Source organism: Helianthus annuus, chromosome 5 (genome assembly GCF_002127325.2).
Source record: "Helianthus annuus cultivar XRQ/B chromosome 5, HanXRQr2.0-SUNRISE, whole genome shotgun sequence".
Lineage (NCBI taxonomy): Eukaryota > Viridiplantae > Streptophyta > Magnoliopsida > Asterales > Asteraceae > Helianthus > Helianthus annuus.
This window is the reverse complement of record NC_035437.2, coordinates 92,494,824-92,508,702: the sequence shown is the minus strand read 5'-3', so window position 1 is coordinate 92,508,702 and position 13,879 is coordinate 92,494,824.

Sequence of the window (13,879 nt, the reverse complement as noted above, 5' to 3'; positions counted from 1 at the left end):
CCTTGGATGGATCAACATGAATCCCATCCTTGTGTACCACATGGCCTAGAAAGTGGACCTCACGAAGCCAGAAGTCACATTTTGAAAACTTGGCGTACAACTGTTCGGTTCGAAGAAGTTCCAGAATAAGTCGTAAATGATGCTCATGTTCCTCCTGACTCTTGGAATAGATCAGGATGTTGGCAATGAAAACAATCACAAATTTTTCCAGGTAGGGCTTGCACACCCTGTTCATAAGATCCATGAAGACTGCAGGCGCGTTCGTTAATCCGAATGGCATGACTAGAAAGTCGTAGTGGCTGTAACGAGTTCTGAATGCTGTTTTGGAGACGTCCTCATCCCGGACTCTCAGTTGATGATAACCTGACCTCAGTTCTATCTATGAGTAATAGCTCGACCCTTGCAACTGATCGAACAAATCATCAATACGTGGAAGAGGATAGCGGTTCTTCACGATCACCTTGTTTAGTTCGCGGTAATCTATGCACATACGAAAGGTACCGTCCTTCTTTTTCACAAATAATACTGGAGCTCCCCAAGGCGGAGAGCTAGGAAGAATAAAACCCTTATCCAAGAGTTCTTGCAGTTGTGTAGATAGTTCTTCCAGTTCTGTTGGAGCTAAGCGGTACGGTGCTCAAGCTATAGGTGCTGCTCCTGGAGCTAGCTCGATTTGAAATTCGACCTGGCAATGAGGCGGTAGTCCAGGTAAATCTTCAGGAAACACTTGAGGAAAATCACGTACAACTGGGATATCCTCTAATCTCTTCTCTTTCGCTGACGCATCAGTGACAAGTGCCAAAATGGCAGTGTGGCCCTTTCGCAAACACTTCTGGGCTTTCAGGAAGGAGATGATGCCAACCACGGCACCACTCTTGTCGCCTTGAACTTCAAGAGGTTCTTTACCAGAACGGGGAATACGAACAATCTTTTCCTTGCATAGGATCTCTGCTTGCTGTTGGGATAACCAGTCCATACCAATGACGATGTCGAAACTACCCAGAACTATAGGAATGAGATCGATGGAGAAAGTCTGACCAGCTAAGACAATGTTACAACCCTTGACTACGTGTGTGGCCTCTAAACTTTTACCATTTGCTAACTCTACGACCTGTTTGGTGTTTAAGGGAGTTGGTGCACGTTTTAACATTTGACTAACTTTCAAAGATATATAACTTGTATCCGCACCCGAATAAAATAATACAGAATCATAAAAGTCGTCGAGAAGAAACTTACCCATTACCACGTTAGGATCATTTCTTGCATCACCCTGACCCAACACAAATGCACGACCCCTAGCGCCATTATTCCCATCATTGTTTCCCCCGTTGTTGTTCCCATTGCCCTGATTATTGTTGTTGTTGTTCTGGTTTAACTGGGGGCAGTCTTGCTTGAAATGGCCTTCAGCACCACACTGAAAGCATCCCCTGTTGCCTCGTTGCTGCTGCTGGTTATGTAGAGCTGGTGGTTGTTGTTGCTGGTTCTAATTCGCAGGTCATGAACTCCTGCAATCTTTAGCTTCATGACCCATCTTGAGACACCTCTGACAACGATCCCAGTTGCACTGACCACTGTGGTGCCTGTTGCATCTGTTACACTTTGGGTGATTTCCCTGATATCCACCCTGCCCTTGACTACCAGAAGATTGCTGACCCAGGATCTAGTAGTCATTAGTCTTTCGCTACTGTGCTTGAGACTGAACTATAGTCGAACCCTTGCTGGAATCCCCATCCCATTTTCTCTTGTTGTCATTGAGACTGAACTGTAGTCGAACCCTTGCCGATACGTTTAGGCAGCCTGTTCTGTTCCACTGCTTGATCTGTGAGGCGATGAGCAAGACGTGTAATATCCTGGATATTATTAAGGTTGGCCGATGTCACATGACTTTGGATTTCTGGTGCTAGCCCTTTGAGATACAACTCAATACGCTTGACAGGAGGGTCCACCATAGTTGGACACAAGATGGCCAGCTCGTTTGACCTTTTAGTATACGCCTCAATCTCTGACCCCGTCATTTTTAGATTGAAGAAATCCACTTCTAACTTGTGGATGTCATCTCGTGTGCAGTATTCTCGCTTGATTAGTTCTTTAAAATCATTCCAAGGGGTGGCGTTAGCAGATGCCAACCCTAACATCTGAACTTGCGCGTTCCACCAAGTCAGCGCAATGCCTTCTAGAGTACCAGTGGCGTACTTCACCCTGCGAGCCTCAAGGCATTCACACATCTCAAATACGGACTCGAGCTTTTCAAACCAACGGAGGAGTCCAACCGCTCCTTCAGTGCCACTGAAGGTGCTTGGACGACAGTCCATGAAATTCTTGAAAGTGCAAACAGGTTGCTGAGCGTGTTGACCTATTGTGTATAAGAATAGGACAAGGTTAAACACAAGAGTTGGTTTAGGAATGTAGGATCTAAAGATCCTAGTGGATGTTACAACTGCAGGGTATATCTCCTGCCCGTGCGGCTGCAAGTGCCTCCGCAACTTGTTTGTTAATCAGAGACGTCAACTGGGCTTGTGTCATGTTAATGCGTCCAGCCATCTTCATATCAAAGGCCACATATGTAAGAGAGGTTCGTGAAAATGAGATGACAAAAGAGAGTAAGCACACAAGTGTTCTCAAGTAATAGTGTTACGTTAATCTAAGCATACCAGGATCAAAGTTCTATGTAACTAGCAAGTAGGCAATAAAACATAAACCATATTACCTAGGATGTTGAGTCTTGCACGTGGAGCGATGCGTCGTTGTGGATCGTTGAGCACTATTCTGGTTATAGTCTGGTTTTAATAAAAACGTTTTCCCCTTATTAAGACCAAGTTCTCTATAACCAATGGCTCTGATACCAATCTGTCACACCCCCAAAATCCACACGCGGAGTACCACCGCTTGGAGGCGTGAAATGACCAGGATCAAGCCACCAATCATATTGAACATCTCATATAATTAAAAGTAGTTTATGAAATCCAACACAATACAATTGGTGTCCAAACAAAACATAGTTTAAGTAGCGGAAGCATAATATGAAAACCCAACATAAGTAATAAGTTTGAAATGTCATAAGCGTTTAACATGGCATCCACGATCCATGTCCCACAACGACTGCGCCTCCCTGTGCAAGCTCCATGAGTACCTAACGACCTGCAAGGCATGTAACAACGAGTCAACAACAAAGTTGAGCGAGTTCACAGGTGATTGTTCAGTTATAGTAATCGTATTGTAAACCGTATGTTCGTTCAGTAAAACATGTATCATATATTCTTGTACCACGACCCTCCAGGCATGTTTGCGAAGATTAGTGGTGTGACAACTCAAGTTTCTGAGATTCCACTTTCGCATTTATTGCACGTTCACTGTTTGTTTAGTTGCTTAGTTACACAATTTGTTTGCTTTGTAACTGTATACGTTTTGATTTGATAAAGTGTATTGTGATTGTTGCACGGTTATGTGTTATTTTACGAATGATTTGACAGATACATGAACTTGGTGATGAAACTGTAAATTATATGTGGTGTGTGTGTTTTATGTAAAAGATGATACTTAGGGGTGAGTAAAGTAGTTAGTGAAATCTTAATAACTCTTAACCCTAATCTCTTTCACAAATCATCATACGTACTTTCACATCTTACTCTACAATCCTCTCCTACAATCATCTTCTTCATCATTCTTAGTGGCACAAGCTCTCAATCATCACTTTTGATCCCTCTCTTCATCTAGAATCAATCTAAGGTAAATGTTTAATGACTGTTTGTTGTTAATCATTAGTTATTTGATTCTTGCAAACCCTAGTTCTCCAAACAATGGTTCTGTGTTTATTGATCAATTCTGATTATTGTGATATGGTTTATGATTAGTTGTGTAATCACTTGCCTGACACTAAGATGCCTGATATGATAGAGATGTTTGATTGTTGATTAGATTACTGCATTGAGAATGTATGAAATTAGGGTTTGTGATCGTAAACGTAACTGCTCCATTGGAAACTGTGATTAGGTTTTGGAAATCACGTATGTTGTTAATCGGAGTTAAGTGTCAGGGTTTTGTGAAGTCACAAAGTCCGAGTTCTAATTGAATGCTTGATCTGAGTTTTGTGAATGAAACATAGTCTGAGTTTTGTAAGTATTGTATGGTCCGAATTTTATTAAAGAATGCATATGGTCCGAATTTTGGGTTGTTGCCTAGTCTGACTTTTTGAGTGAATGATTTGAGGTCCGAACTTTATAATTGTATGTGGTCCGAACTTTATAATTGTATGTGGTCCGAACTTTATAATTGTATGTGGTCCGAACTTATGATGATGTATGTGGTCCGGATTTTATAAATGTATGTGGTCCGACTTTTTGGTAATGAAACACTTGGGTCCGAGTTTGATTATAAGGAATGCAAGGTCCGAACTTTAAGCTAGATGATAGGTCCGAGTTTCATGCTTGATATATAGTCTGAACTTTATGCTTGATGATAGGTCCGACTTTTATACAGGGTTGTTGGTCCGAGCTTTGTTGTTAATGTTATAAAGATCCGAGTTTTGTAAAGGGATGTTTGGTCCGAACTTTGTTATTGATGTATGGTCCAAATTGATTGAATGTTATACAGTCTGAGTTTTGCAATGCTTGAATGATCCGAGTTTATTGTAAACACCAGTATTAGACTTAATGCTAACACTAGGGATCTGATTTACTTATAATGATAAGTTCAAAACCCTGTATGAGGAACACCTTGCATGCTACTGTATGTTACTGGATGATACTATATGTCTGAACAATCTGTGTCATGTCATTCTGTACACGATTATCACACGGAACACAATTGTTTGGACATCAAGGAATTGTAAACCCTAATTGAACGTAAACACTTACATTGAGTTTATGTGCAATGTACCTTAGGTCGTGTGTAACGGACCTAACCATTAATTAACACTAGAAGCAATAACAAACCGAGCAAACCAAGGTGAGTTCACACTCTTACCAAGGCATGGGATTCCCGGGTTTTGGGAATGGGATTGAAGGAATGAGACTGAATAGATACTTGTACTTACACTGTTACTAGACTATCTACCATCGTCCTCGGATGCGAAGGATACATACGTAAAACCTACGTATACTTGTACTCATCACTGTCCTCAGGTTGCGAAGGACACTTACGTAAAACCTACGTAAACTTATACTCACTACTGCCTCGGATTGTGACAGGCACTTACGTAAAACCTACGTAAACCCCCGCGTACCACTGTCCTCGGGTTGAGAAGGGCACTTACGTAAAACCTGCGTAAACCTTGTACGTACTACTGTTCTCGGGTTAAGAAGAACACTTATGGTTATAAATAGTCTAGTGTATATGCAAACATGGGAAGCCCCCACTAATAGAACATACTATCGGCCTAGTAGAGCCACATGTTACGAAACAAACTTACTATTACTAACTTATTTACTGTGAACTCGCTCAACTAGTTGTTGACTCTCTGTTACATGCCTTGCAGGTCGTTAGGTATACATGGAGCTTGCACTGGGAGGCGCGGTCGTTGTGGACAAGGATCGTGAATGCTTTAATTAAACATTATGACATTACATACTTTATTTATGTTGGGCTTTTACTCATATGCTTCCGCTAAACATTGATATTGCACTTATGTTTTGAACACCTTTCATATTGGTTTGGTTGAATTACAAACACTTTTATTTATTACTTGCATGTTCAATATGATTGGTGGCTTAATCCTGGTCAGTCACGCTCCCAAGCGGTGATACTCCGCGTGTGGATTTTGGGGGTGTGACAAGTAGGAGTTTCCCATGTATTCAAGACTAGTTATATTTGTATCGCGGCCCTCCACGCATGTTTGCGAAGTTTAGTATTTGTATCGCGACCATTCCAGGCATGTGTGCGAAGATTAGTATTAGTATCGCGGCCATTCCAGGCATGTGTGCGAAGAGTAGTATTTGTATCACTAGTCTAGCAGTATCTACAAGTGACCTTCCCCTCACGAGGTCAGTGGTACGTAATTCCAGTAACAATGTAAGTACAAGTAATCATTCAAACTCATTCCCAACCCTGGGAATCCCATGCCTTGGTAAGAGTGTGAACTCACCTTGGTTTGCTCGGTATGCTAAAGTTTGTGCTCACAGATAATCAGTCAAGTCCTAAAGTACGCATGTGTACATAATCAGTTTCTATTTACGAAGTTCACGTATGCATATCCAATCATCGAGTAATAAAGAGTACGTATTCAAAACCATACAAATCATGCACATCATTTAACAGCAGTTAACTAACTCAGTTAACTTTAACAGAATTAAACTAAGTTTCTGGATAGTTTACTCATCCGGCGAAACACCCCTGTTTCGCCGTGAATCCCCTTCGACGAAACACCCTGGTTCGATGTGTCTACCCATGACGAATCACCCTTTGTTTCGTCATAACTACTCTTGGCGAAACACCCCCTGTTTCGCTGTGTCTGATTCGTGGTGACCAATATTGACGAAACACATCAGTGTTTCCCCGACATCTGCGTTTCGTGGAAACATCAGTTACGTCGACATCAGTTATCATCATCAATCAGTTACGCATAACACAGAAACCCTAATCATCAGTTCATCAATCCACAGCATACATATAGTCAATACAGAAATCATTGATACCATTCCTCATACCAAATCATCATGGCACATAATGTCTAACATGAACCCTAATTCATAAAACAACCTTGTACAAATCTGGATTTCTACTCCTATGTATTTCCATGAAAAGATCTATTTAACACAATACAATATAGACAAAATTATGAGCAGTGAATGTAACTAGTTACGATCATGACGACAAACTTTCATAAGATCAATATCACATACAATCATTGGATCATCGGCACAACGATTCTAGACTTATAATGCTTACGAAAACCCTAACCATACACATACACAAATCGTCGCATAACAATTACATCGAACCGTAGGGTTTTACACTAACCAAGATAGAAGGAATGATGGTTGATCGCTAATGAGGCTTGGGGAAACACACACAGCTGCCGTCGCACTTGGGAGAGAGTTCTAGGGTTTCTGATTGCCAAACGCGTGAAACTGAAACCGTTTCACGTAATTATACGTGAAACAGCATACTGGGCCCTAACTGGGCTTCGGCGAATCGTGGGTCGGCGAAACACCCTGTTTCGTCGAGGTGCTTGTGACGAATCAACCTCCGTTTTGTCTCAATGGTTTATGGCGAAACACTTGTGTTTCTTCGGGTGTGTTTATCGTGAAACAATCCTGTTTCGTCGGGTCATTCAATGTTTAATAGTTTAAGTTTTTCAAACAGTATGCATGATAAACACTTTAATCACATTGCATGGATAACACATCAAATCAACATCTCAGCATATAGTTCATATAATCCAACGTATACAATTACAAGGCAAACAAGTCGTGCAAGTAAACAATTAAACAGTTAACATGCAATAAATGCGAAAGTGGAATCTCGGAAACTCGAGTTGTCACATAATTAAACATATTGACACTTTTAGTCCCTCTAACTTGCAAAGTTGCGCGTAACGTCACTTAAAGGCATAAAAGCCTTGGATGGCCAACGATTGGCATCCCCGAGAGTATAATCAAATATTATGAAGCTCTCGGTTTGTTAAAAGGTCACTCAGAGGTAAGAATTAACATGTTGACGCTTTTAACCATTTATTGCGCAAACTTTCAATTAACTCCACAAACGGCTATACTTGATCAACAAGCGGTTCATTTGTGAATACAAATCCATAAAAGGTTATTTAGAAACTTATTTTTGGTATGTTAATACTTCCAGTTCTTTCATAATTAATGTTTTTCGATTTTTCGATAAATTAGTCCCTTAAATTCAAGGTTTGACTTTATTAGGGTTTATTTACACGTGTCAATACATTATTGGTCATGATTTTACGAGGTGTTACATTGATAAAAAAAACTATATAATAATACTTATAGCAGACGTTATATAATAATACTTATTCATCATTAGCCCAACCACTGGTGACCAATAGCAGACCTTTGCATCTTCAGACATTTATTCATCAGCAGATGCTCTCTTTTGTCAAACTTTAGCTACAACACACCTTTTATAACACAAAAATATATGGTAAATCCTTCCAAAAAATTGCTGATAAAAAACTATATAATAATACTTATAGCAGACGTTATATAATAATACTTATTCATCATTAGCCCAACCACTGTTGACCCATAGCAGACCTTTGCATCTTCAGACATTTATTCATCAACAGATGCTCTCTTTTGTCAAACTTTAGCTACAAAACACCTTTTATAACAAAAAAATATATGGTAAATCCTTCCAAAAAATTGTTGTTGATAAAAAAACTATATAATAATACTTATAGCAGACGTTATATAATAATACTTATTCATCATTAGCCCAACCACTGTTGACCCATAGCAGACATTTGCATCTTCAGACATTTATTCATCAGCAGATGCTCTCTTTTGTTAAACTTTTGCTAAAAACACCTTTTATAACACAAAAATATACGGTAAATCCTTCCAAAAAATTGTTATGGATAAAAAAAGGTATATAATAATACTTATAGCAGACGTTATATAATAATACTTATTCATCATTAGCCCAACCACTGTTAGTATCAAATCCTCTGTTAAGCATTTTCAGATTTAATATCATCTGTTGTTCGTTAACATCTGTTGACCTATAGCAGACCTTTGCATCTTCATACATTTATTCATCAGCAGATGTTCTCTTTTGTCAGACTTTAGCGACAACACAAATTTTATAACACCAAAATATATCGTAAATTCTTCCAAAAAACTGTTATTGATAAACAAAATTATATAACAATACTTACAACAGATGTTATATAATAATACTTATTCATCATTAGCCCAACCACTGTTACTATCAACAGTCGTTAGAATACACAGTTGTTTCATCATCAGCAAATGTTCTCTTTTGCCAAACTTTAACTACAACAGACCACCTTACAACTCGAAGTATTGACTCTCTGTAATTTGCAGGAGCACAAATTCTTCAAAAAACTACTATTTCTGATCAAATTTCTAAACATTTGTTTTATCTTTTTATCATCTGTTCACCATCAAACCAACCCTTCATACTATTAAACATCTGTTGACTTACCAAACAGATGTTCAAACACAATTCAACATGAACATAATCTAAATCTTACTCAAACACTAAATAACTAAAAACAAAACACAGCATGTTCAAACACAATTCAACATGAATATAATCCAAAATTTATTCATTTATTCATAACATTAAAACTAAAACTCCAATACTGAACAACATTAATTTTCAAATCTAACAATAACAACAAGAATTAAGAAACTTTAGCTTTAACTCCATCGATTGCTGAACCTCTCGATGTATGTCCTTCAACATCGCCATGAACTCCACGTCTCTATCACCGCACTCTATATTACTGACAACACAACGCTCACGAACAGAGGTTGAAGGCATCCGCATAAGATCTCTGGAAACCTGCTATCTAGTGAACAGGCCAACTTGCAATCCATCAAAACGTCTGTTCAACTCTTGAAGAGTAGCCCTATCTTCATACACCTGTTCCTCCATTTGCCTGACAAAACGCTGCTTGAAATCATCTGATTTTGTATTTGTGAATGATGCCATTTGAATAAACTATATTACTCGACTTTCCTGAAATTATGATATCTTCGTAGGAAACATGATGAAAAAAAGGTGAAGTGACTATGAGTTTATATACTGAAAATTGGTATTATGAAAACATTTAATATAAATCTTTTAATTAATGTATATTTCAAAACAAAAATATTTTAATGCAAACACCTTTCCAAACCCCAACTTTTATGGGAAAACTGTAAAATTAAATACCAAGAAACCCAAGGGACAAAATTTCGAAGTTCAAAGAACTAAAGCAGATTATCACAATTACAATTAAACTCTTCATTTACCATGTAGACGCGTTTTTAAACTCTATAAAAGACCGATCATTACTTTTGATTCAAAACATCAACAAATTGTCCTACAAATCACTTTCTGTCAAAAATTGTTCCAAATCAAAAAACCAACAAAAAACCTACATGGCAAACTTCAGCTTCTACCACTGGTCAGACACCAGCAATGTTAAAACACACTTCTCCATGTGGTCACTCAAAGAACAAAGAACAGACAAAGAACTAAACAGGAAAGCCGACATAATAAATGACACTAATTACAACAAAACCTGGAACAACATAGCATTGATCGATGAAGTCCTCCACTTTCCTCCATCAGATTTCCAGAAGAATGCAGAGGAGTTTCTGACACAACTTCTAAAACAGGATCAGAAAATCTGCAACATGCTAACTGACCTGAAAATCAAAAGAGAACATGAAATCACATGGAGAAAGGCCAGAGTCTATGAAATCCTAGCAAGTGTTAACTCTAGCGTGTAATCCTTTATAAATATTTTTTTAAATTTGTATTTTTCTATGTAATAGCTCATTTTAATAATATAAACATGCATCTTAAAATATTCTAAAATTTCAGTGTCTATAAAAACTCTCAACATCATCAACAGTTAATCAAAATAAGAAACAAACCTAACATGCAAAGGGCGAAACAGAACTGTTGTACTACATCTGACTTTTCATGATATTGCACGAATCTATATATACTTTCTATAAAACCATGGAAGTCTCCCATCGAATAAGATATCACATGCAACTATTCACGATGTTGCAACAATGATACTGCAACATCACAACTGAAAGGTTGATGTGTGATGGGAAAGTTCATCAAAATGACGATGTTGGAACAATGATACTGGAACGATAACATGTAAACATAATCACCAAAAATTCGAAAAAAAGAATTGTAATCGGAGATTAGCGGCTGTATCACGAGAAAGATGCATTTGAGAGGCAGAGACACGCTCATAGATGTGAGCGGGAGAGATTTGAATGTGGAGCCAGACTATTAACCCTTATTTATAGGGTTTGATTATATGGTTTGAATTTTGAATGTGGAGCCAGAATTTTGAATCTCAACAGATGTTTATTGGCGAGTGACATGCATTAATTGAAAATTACATATCCCCATGCATTTTAAAATTCAAATTACCCGCAATTTAGCCACATCTGCTGCTAGATATACGTTTACCAAAACAACCATCTGCTACCACATTGTATCTGGGCAGTGGTTTGTCCTTTGGAATGTGGGCTAGACCTTTAACACTTGAATACACAAGGCAGTGGTTCGATAGAACATTAAATGTATTTTAAAGTTATTTATATATTAGGCTTTATGATGTAATAATGAGATAAGAAAAGCCTTGTTGGACACCCTCTCCTGCTGACACATCAGCTTTTCTTATGTCACTTGGATTTCTCCTTTTATAGAAAGTATAGATAGATTTTCGATTTTTATACAATGAAAAGTGAAATGAGTAACATCATCAAAAAGTGTGTATTTTTCTTGGCAACTAGTGGTTTTCAATGACGCGCATTGCGCGAAAGGCATTGGTGTTTTCGACTGTGGGGTATGGTGGGGCGGGGGTTTGGGGCATGGGTTGAAACGTGGACTTCGAGCCCCCCCGCTGGTGAGTGACGTGTTGGGTCGGTATGGCGGGGCGTGGCTAGCTCGCGTGGGTTGGTCAGTTTTTTAAAAAAAATAAAAAAAACTAAAATTAAAAAATACAAACATAATTAAAAAAAGACTAAAATTATTATTATTAAAAGTTCCTAAAAATTACAAAATTCTAAAAAAAAGGATTACAATATTAAAAAAAAAAAAGCCTAAAGCGTTAGGTAGATTTCGAACAGGGTGATCTTGTCAAACGGCTTCCGCTCATTGCCCCGGAACTCGATGTTGGCCACCGCCACCCGGTACGCTATCGTAGTAGGCTTTAAAACGGATGAGCTTCGGCCGTAGCTCGCGCCACTTGTGTTGGCACGCGTTTAAATTGTGCGGGTAGCTAGCGAAAGCTTCCGGCCAGTAACGGGTCTCACCGGGTTGGCGACCCTTCATCGTGTTGTGCCGGTATCAAGTGTGGGTAGCGGGTTCGGGTAGGTGGAGTGAAGGGTTGGGGTAGGGATGTGGACAGGCGGTGGGGTTGGAGGGTTTTTAGTGACTTGGGTGAACCGTTTGGCCAAGCCAAACGGTTATTTTTTAAAATTTAAACCAAGCCGCTATGGCTTAGCCAACCCAGCCAATGAGAGCCGGCCATGGAGGACCGCTAGGCATGCCCAACGCCCGGGCTGAAACTCCCGTCCAAGAGGCCACGCCGAAACCCAAGCCCACCCGAGGTGGTGACTTGGGCATTTGTACCCAACCCACATCCCAACCATCGCCCCATACCCCATAGTCGACTCATGGTATTGCTCAATATAAAAAAAATCACATAATAAAGAATTAAAAAAAATCACTGTTCATTCAGTTTTCTTTTTATCATATATAGATTCCTTGAGAAGACCACTTCGTTCATGTACATTACATCACCCCCAAATAATCCCACCAACAAAAAATGGTAGTAAAAGTCGTTATATGCTCTTAAGTCGGTCGATTGGTGAGTTGCAAGTACTCAGTCTAGGCGAAGAGTACTCGTGGAGTACTCGGACATGTTAAATTATAAAGTTATTAGTTTTTGTAAATTAAATGTATGTCAAATAACATAAATTTACTAGTATTTATAACAAAAGTGAAATGCCCAGATTTTCTAATCCGGAAAAGTAATAGTATCATACTATTATTTAACAAAATTCGAGCATGACCCATTCGTATTATGAACAAATCCCTGTAAGACCAACTTGTAAGAACTTAAATACGACACATCGGAAAATATGAGCCCAAAAATTTCGTTCTTAAAAAGTCATATTAATTACATGAAGACTCAATTACAAATTGCAATACGTTCATTAGAGAGGATTCATAATGTTACATTATATCAAGGCTTCATGACCAATTTAAAACAAACTATGTGACCTTTCTTTCCTGTACAATCCTTTGCTCTCAACTCGCTCTATGTCTGTTTCACTTCGCTAGTGGTAGAGGAAACCCGAGCGATACCTATGGACACCACGTACAACCCAACCATTAGGCATTAACACCATACAACATTAAACCATATAATAGAAATTAGAAAAGCATTCTATGAAGTAAACGTGGAATTGTCCAAGCGCTTTCTTAAATACTCTTTATCCAAACCAGGTTTCATTCCTTCATGAATCCGGCAATCTCATACCTGCATTACATTCCAAACTCAAAGCACATCATTAGTAATCGTAAGTACTCCGACGCCTTGATAACGTTCATACGTATATCTTTAGCATCGTATATTCATACACACATGCATTCACCCTTGCGCGCCTATTATCACATACACCTATATGCAAACGTACCTTATACATGTATACGTCCCTACCTACATACAAACAATCATTTACGAATTTATATACACTAGCTCATGCTTACCACTTCATACACATACGCTTATGCCGAAATGACATATTCACAACTTAACATAATATAGGCGATATACAAAACGACCTACGTGCCTACTAGATTCCTAAACATATTTACTGATACAATTTCTTACACTAACACGAAAACAAATCCATTCTTTCAGTGCATACCGTAGCTTACGGTGGCTACGTAAGCTACGGTAGTGCCCAACACAGCTTCCATTTTAATCACCAAAACTATCTTATCTTGTCCAATTCACATCCGAAACAGTTAAAACTTGTTTCTAATTAACCGTAAAACATTTCCCTTTCATAAATGACTGTAAATTCTTACCTGGGGTCATAACCATAACGAATTACAACCTAAGGTTTTTTTTTACCGACTTGTTTCTTTCCTTCTAAATAAACATAATACACTCATGTTTCTGCTTATTCAAAACATTTCAATTCGA